The 6,948-nt window shown below is 41.0% G+C and overlaps 1 pseudogene; it reads right to left on the reverse strand.

Moving 5' to 3' along the window:
- Positions 1–382: 382 nt before the first annotated feature.
- LOC103748806 lies at positions 383–1,614 on the reverse strand (annotated as a pseudogene).
- Between the last annotated feature and the right edge of the window lie 5,334 nt (positions 1,615–6,948).

Raw genomic sequence — 6,948 nt, forward strand, 5'->3', positions numbered from 1 at the left:
TCCACATGCATGTATACATATGTGTACATGCTAAAATAATTGAGCCAAGATTTAATTCTTTATGTAAAAATAATCAAGCATATCTATCTCATTATTGTGCAAATTTGTTTTTGTCTTTAATAAATAGTAAAATTATATTTGTACCAAAGAGTTATTTTAAAATACATTTCTTTATAGTTTATTATCAGTATTCTATTTTTATACGTATTTTTTTCTTAAAGCTTTTACTTTGACACATCAGGGAAAAACCTTACAGGTCCACATGGAAAAAATAGACATGATCACAGACAGAAGCTAACCAAATCAAACATTGATACTTGTCAGCTAATGTTGAAACTGAAGTTCTGGGAGTTCGACATGATATAGGGCTGAAAGGAGCAGATTAGTATTCTTCTTCTTCTTCACCCTCTCCTTCAACAGAATTCATACTAACTTCTTCCTAGTCCTTCTCTCAGGTAGCCATGTCCTTACGGGCCTCAGAGAACTCCCATTCCTCCATGCCCTCAACCACATACCAGTACACAAAGCCACCCTTGGCATACCTCAGGTCAAATTTGTGATCTAGGTGGGGCCAGGCCTCAGCAATAGCTGTGGTGTTGCTCAGCATGCCCACAGCTCTCTGTACCTTGGCCAGGTCTCCACCAGGTACCACAGTGGGAGGCTGGTAATTGATGCCAACCTTGAAGCCAGTGGGGCACCAATCCACAAACTGGATGCTGTGTTTGGTCTTGGTGGTGGTAATGACAGCATTGACATCTTTGGGAACTATATCACCATTGTACAACAGGCAGCAAGCCATGTATTTACATAGTAAAAACCATATATTTACCATGTATTTCCATGACAGGTGCATATGTGGCCAGAGAGATGTGGATGTAGGGATAGGGCACCAGATTGGTTTGGAATTCAGTCAGGTCTACATTCAGGGCTCCATCAAATCTCAGGGAAGCAGTAATGGAAGATGCAATCTGGCTAATAAGGCAGTTAAAGTTAGTATAGATTTTGTGCTCAATATCTAGGTTTTTACAACAGGTGTCATAGATGGCCTTCTGGTGTACCATGAAGGCACAATCAGAGTGCTCCAGGGTGAAATTTTGTAGGGCTCAATGACAGTGGTGAGGGGCTGGGTAGATGGAGAACTCCAGCTTAGACTTCTTTCCATAATCAACAGAGAGCTGTTCCATCAGCAGGGAGGTGAACCCAGAGCCAGCTCCCGGACCAAAGCTGTGGAAACCAAGAAGTCCTGAAGACCTGTGCACTAGTCAGCCAGTATGTGAATTCGGTCATATCCTTGCCAATGGTGTAGTGTGCAGAGTTACTGGCAGCATCTTCCTTGCCCATGATGAGTTGCTCAGGGCGAAGAGCTGGCAGTAGGCACCAGTGCAACTTCAATCAGTGACTGTGGGTTCCAGCTCTGCAAACACTGCCCTGGGCACATGCTTGCCAGTGCCTGTTTCACTGAAGGTGTTAAAGGAGTCATCATCCCCTAATGGTCTTGTCACCTGGCATCTGGCCATCAGGCTGGATGCCATGTTCCAGGCAGTAGAGCTCCCAGCATGCATTGCCGATCTGACCACCAGTCTGGCCAACACAGATGGAGATGCACTCACTCATGGTGGCTACAGATTAGGAGGCAAAAATGACTAAGAAAACATGGCCCTTGTTACTGTCCCCTACAAGCTAAGGGTTGAAGTAACACAATCTTGTATACCTATTTTATATCCATAAACACTAGGGATTGTGTAAAATCTGTAGGAAAAGTTTAAGAAGCCCTAGTCTAAAGACTATTATTACCTATTACAACTTGAGCACTTCTCTTGAGATTGTCGTTAAAGAAATGCAACTTAAATCCATGAGATATAACAAAGCCTGCCTTTTTAGCCTTTAACAGTGTTCTAGTTTATTTCTCTATTGCTGTGACAAAACACTCTGACCAATACCAACTTGGGGAGGAAATGGTTTATTTTATCTTACATTTCCCGGGTCACAGTTCATCAGGGAGCCCAAGGTAGGAATTCAGGGGAGGAACCTGGAGGCAGGAGCTGGAGCACAGGCCATGGAGGAATGCTGCTTACTGGCTTGCTCCCCTGGTCCCTGCTCAGCCTGCTCTCTTATACAATACAGAACCACCTGCCAAGGGGTGGCACCACACACAGTGGGCTAGTCCCTCCCACATCACTCAACAATCAAGAAAATATCTCACAAACATGGCCACATGTCAATCCAATGGAGGAAATTCTCCAACTGAGGCTCCCTGTACCCAGGTGTGTCAAGTTGACAACTAAAGCTATCCAGTACAAACAGGGTCCAATGTAGCTAGTTCAGTGGTTGAGTCCTTGCCTGGCATGCAAGGTTCTAGGTTCCATCCCTAGCACCACAAAGCAAAAAAACCAAAACAAACAAAACCAGTGTCCAAACTGTGCGTGGTAACTCATGCCTATAAACCCAGCTCTTGGGAAGCTAAGGCAGAAGGAGTGCCTTGGAGACTGTCCTTGGCTACATAGTGAGGTCCAAGTCAGTTTGGTCTAGAGAGAGAGACCCTGTCTCAAAAATTAAACAAACAAACAAAAACCACATGGGCATATACACACCAAAAAATACACACACACACACACACACACACACACACACACACACACACACACAGAGTTTCCATTGCAGATCATCAATCTTTTCTAACCTTATTACAATTCATTTTAATAAACTGGGCATGGTGACACATGCCTTTAATCCCAGCACTCGGGAGGCAGAGGCAGGCGGATCTCTCTGAGTTCAAGGCCAGCCTGGTCAACATACTGAGTTCCAGGCCAGCTGGGACTACAGGGAGACCCCATCTCAAAAATACCAAAAAAAAAAATTCATTTTAATAAAACTTAATGTGGTGGCACTCAGGAGGTGAGTCAGGAGAATCACAACTTCTAGGCCAGACTGGGCTAAATAAGTATATATTATATATGTATATCTTTGATTTTCTTTGATTCTTGGGAATATATATATATGCATATATATATAAACATTTTCTCTTCCATAGGCTTATACATTTTCTCTTGTGTCTAAAAATTCATCACTAAATCCAAGACCACTTAGAAAATGTAGGAACATTTCTAGAAGTTCAGGTTTGCTCCCCCTGCCCTAGTTGGATTTTTTTTTTTGTTTTTTTCCTTTTTTGGTGTGTGTGTGTGTGTGTGTGTGTGTGTGTGTGTGTGTGTGTGTGCTTCATTTTGTTTGACATAGGGTCTCCCTATGTAGTCCAGGCTGGCCTTGATCTTGCAGGGATCCTCCTGATTCTCCCTCCAAAGTCCTGGGTGTTGTGTGAAATCATTCCTGGGAAGATGTGAACAAACATTTACTCACCCAGATAGGGAACCAACAGACCAAAGAAAAGCTACTATCAAAGTCCAATTAACCACTTAGCAACCATACCCCTTAAAACACACAGTGGGGGCCTGGAGAGATGGTTCGGTGGTTAAGAACACTGGCTACTCTTGAAGAGGACAGAAGTTCAGCTCCCAGTACCCAAGTGGTAGCTAACAACCATCAGCAACTCCAGCCCCAGGGAATCAGACACCCTTTTCTGGCCTCCATGGGCATTGCACAACATGAGTGTACTTACATACCTATAGGCAAAGCACTCATACACAAAAATAAAAACAAATAAAAAATTAAAAATAAATGATAAATGATTGAAATATCTTAATTTTATAACAAACATGAGGGCTTCATGGAATAAAATGTGGGACTGCATGGATGTTTGGAATAAAGCTGTGACTTAAAGTCATAGCTCTTGAACGTTTGGTAACCCTTCCTTTTCCACCAACCTCTTCCATCAGAGTTATATATTCTTTTAAATTTTTTAAGAATTAATTTTTATTTTATGTGTATGAGTGTTTTGCCTGCATGTATGTAAGTGTACCATGCGTGTGTAATGCTTTTGAAAGTCAGAAGATGACATTGGATCCCTTGAGACTGGAATTAGGGATGGATGTTAACTGCCATGTAGGTGCTGAGGACTTAACCCAGGTCCTCTGCAAGGGTAGCCAGTGCTCTTAACCACTGAGCCATCTCTTCAGTCCCCAGAGCTATGCATTTCTTTCCTTTGACTTGAGATAAAAGCTGTAACAACACTGGCTTTGAACATTTCTCCATGGGCTGAGGATGCAGTCCAATTGGTAGAGGATTCGCCTAGCATGCGTGAAACCCTAGTTTGAGGTTAGACCCCCAGCACCCCATAAACTGGTTGTGATAGTGTGCACCTGTAATCCCAAGAATCAAAGATAGAAACTGGACAATCAGAAGTTCAAGGTCATTCTTGGCTATTTAGTGAGTTCAAGACCAGCCTGAGCTACATGGGATCCTGTCTCCAAACAAACAAGCAGACAAATGAATGAGTAAATAAAATAAAGATTTTTTCTAAATGTACTGATCTCCCCTAACTCCACCAAACACCTGCATTCTCAAATATTCTTAGCTTTGTCACTCATCTAAGATGCCTTACTATGTTCTTATTTCATATATGTATCAATCCTGAAACCAAATACAGTATGAATTAGGAAGTGTTCACAGGGTTAGCTGAATGAGTGAAGATGGATGAATGAATGAACAGAATGTTGATTCTCTTGAGGCCTGAAATGAAAATCTCTATTATCAATCATTATATATAAATTAATACAGGATACCAAATATCACCAGTAATTTGGCAAATAACTCTGGGAAGATAAAGTCCAATGTTAGTACATTAGTTAGTAGGATCAGAGCTGCCACATAAGGTGCCCTGCAGTCACTCCAGTACTTAGAAGCCTAGGAAGGGAACATGGCACAAGTGTACTCATGTGAGACTATACACTGATGCTGTACTTCTGAGGGATAATTGACAACATTTTTCAACAATGCTTTCATGCTCTTGACCCCATAACTTATCCTAAGGAAATGATGAGACATATGTAAGAAGATGAATATATTTATAGCCGAAGGACTTATAATGAGAAAACTCAGAAGTGTGTAAAATGTAATACTGGATAGTGGTAGAGTCACACAGCGGAAAGAATCATAATATCTTCAGGGGTTGGGAGTGGAATTCAGGAGTAGAATGCATGCTTAGGCAGGGTAAAACCCTGGAATTCAACCCCCAGCACATACACACATGTGAAATAAACCCTTCAAGGACACTATCTAGTAAAATGGGGAAAGATTCCATATGGTGTAAAATAAGATTACAACTAAAATATTACTGAAGAAAATTTAAAAGTCACAAACAAATGGAATGGCATCTGTGTACATGGATTGGAAGACTTAATATTGCTAATACATCAATACTACCTGAAGCAATATACAAATTTAATGTAACCACTAGTAAAATCCCAATGGTGTTTTTGAATAAATAAAAATTTCTTTCCTAAAATTTGTATGATATCTTTAGGATCCCAAATAACTAAAATAATCTTGAGAAAGATCAAAGTTGGACATTGCTCCTGATTTTGAACTTGTTATAAAGTTACAATAATCAAAATACTGTAGTCCAGGCACAAAGACAGACAAGTAGGCCAAGGAAATAAAATAGAAAGTCCAAGGGCTGTGGAAATAGAGCATGTACAGCATGCATAAGGCCCTGATTTCAATACCTAGCACCTCACACACAAAAGTTGTTTTTTTCCTATGTGCTTCAATTTATTTCAACCAATATATGCGCGCGCGCGCGCACACACACACACACACACACACACACACATTATCTTTTAAGTCAGAAAATATTTAAAAATTGGAAGAACAATTTTAAAAATTAAACGCTGTTGTATAATAAAACTCACCATAAATAAACTTAAAAACACATGTGGCGGTTTGAATGAGAATGTCTTCCTTAAGGCTCCAAGCAAATATGTTTTGTTCCCAGTTGGCAGTGCTGTTTTGGGAGGTCTTAGAAGATGTGGTCAGAGGAAGCAAGTCTTTGGAGTGGGTTTTGAGAGTTCTTAAGCCTTGCCAGATTTCCAGTCGTCCTCTGCTTCCTGTGCCTGCTTGGAAATGTGAGTACTCCCCTTTCTGCTCTGGACACCGCTTGCTGCTAGGCCTCCCACCATGACGTACTCTAATCCCTCTGGAACCTGGAACCATAAACTCAGATAAACTTTTCTTTCTATAAGTTCTCTTGGTATGGATTTTTATCACAGCAGCAAAAAGTAATTAATACAATGGTGAAACTAGGAGAGATTAGGAAAATGTACATTAGGACATAGATAAGAAAAGTTGGAGAGCCACAAAATATAGAAAGCTAGTATATAGCTGGGCATGGTGGTGTATGACTTAAATCCCAGCACTTGGGAAGCAGAGGCAGGCAGATCTCTGTGAGCTTGAGGCCAGCCTGGTCTATATACCAAGCTCAGCCAGGGCTACAAAAGGGGGAATACAACAATTACAACAAAATAACCCCATAGGTATTTTGCCCACATACTCAATTTACAGAGGAAAAATATGAGGGAACTAATGCCTCCCATGTGCTAACACTGCAGATACATACCACGTACCAAGTTTAGACATGGTAACTTTAATGATGTGGAATCATCAGATACAATGCTTACTTTCAGTTCTAAATAACAGGATACCTAACTCTAAAGTTTGCTGAAAACAGTGTCTCAGTGCCTGTTGGTATTTGGGCAGGACTATCTCATCCATGGGAGGATGTTTAGCATCCTTGACTTCAGGCTCTAAGTAGTACTACCACCATCCAGTCAATGAATAAATCAAAACTGCCTGCTCACATTCCAGATGTCCTTGGCCATGCAAACAACCCCTACTTGAGGACTATTAGTTTAAATAGTGTCATTTTCTATTGCCATAAAACAAGAAACTCCAGATTTTAGGTTCAAGGTTGATGCAGTGGCTCAAACATGCCTGAAGAGTACAGAACCTGTGTTTTGAACTCTGCCATCTACAGTATTCTGGTTTCACCTTTAGCCC

The sequence above is a fragment of the Nannospalax galili genome, unplaced genomic scaffold (assembly GCF_000622305.1).
Source record: "Nannospalax galili isolate Female #2095 unplaced genomic scaffold, S.galili_v1.0 scaffold11, whole genome shotgun sequence".
NCBI classification, from domain to species: Eukaryota; Metazoa; Chordata; class Mammalia; order Rodentia; family Spalacidae; genus Nannospalax; species Nannospalax galili.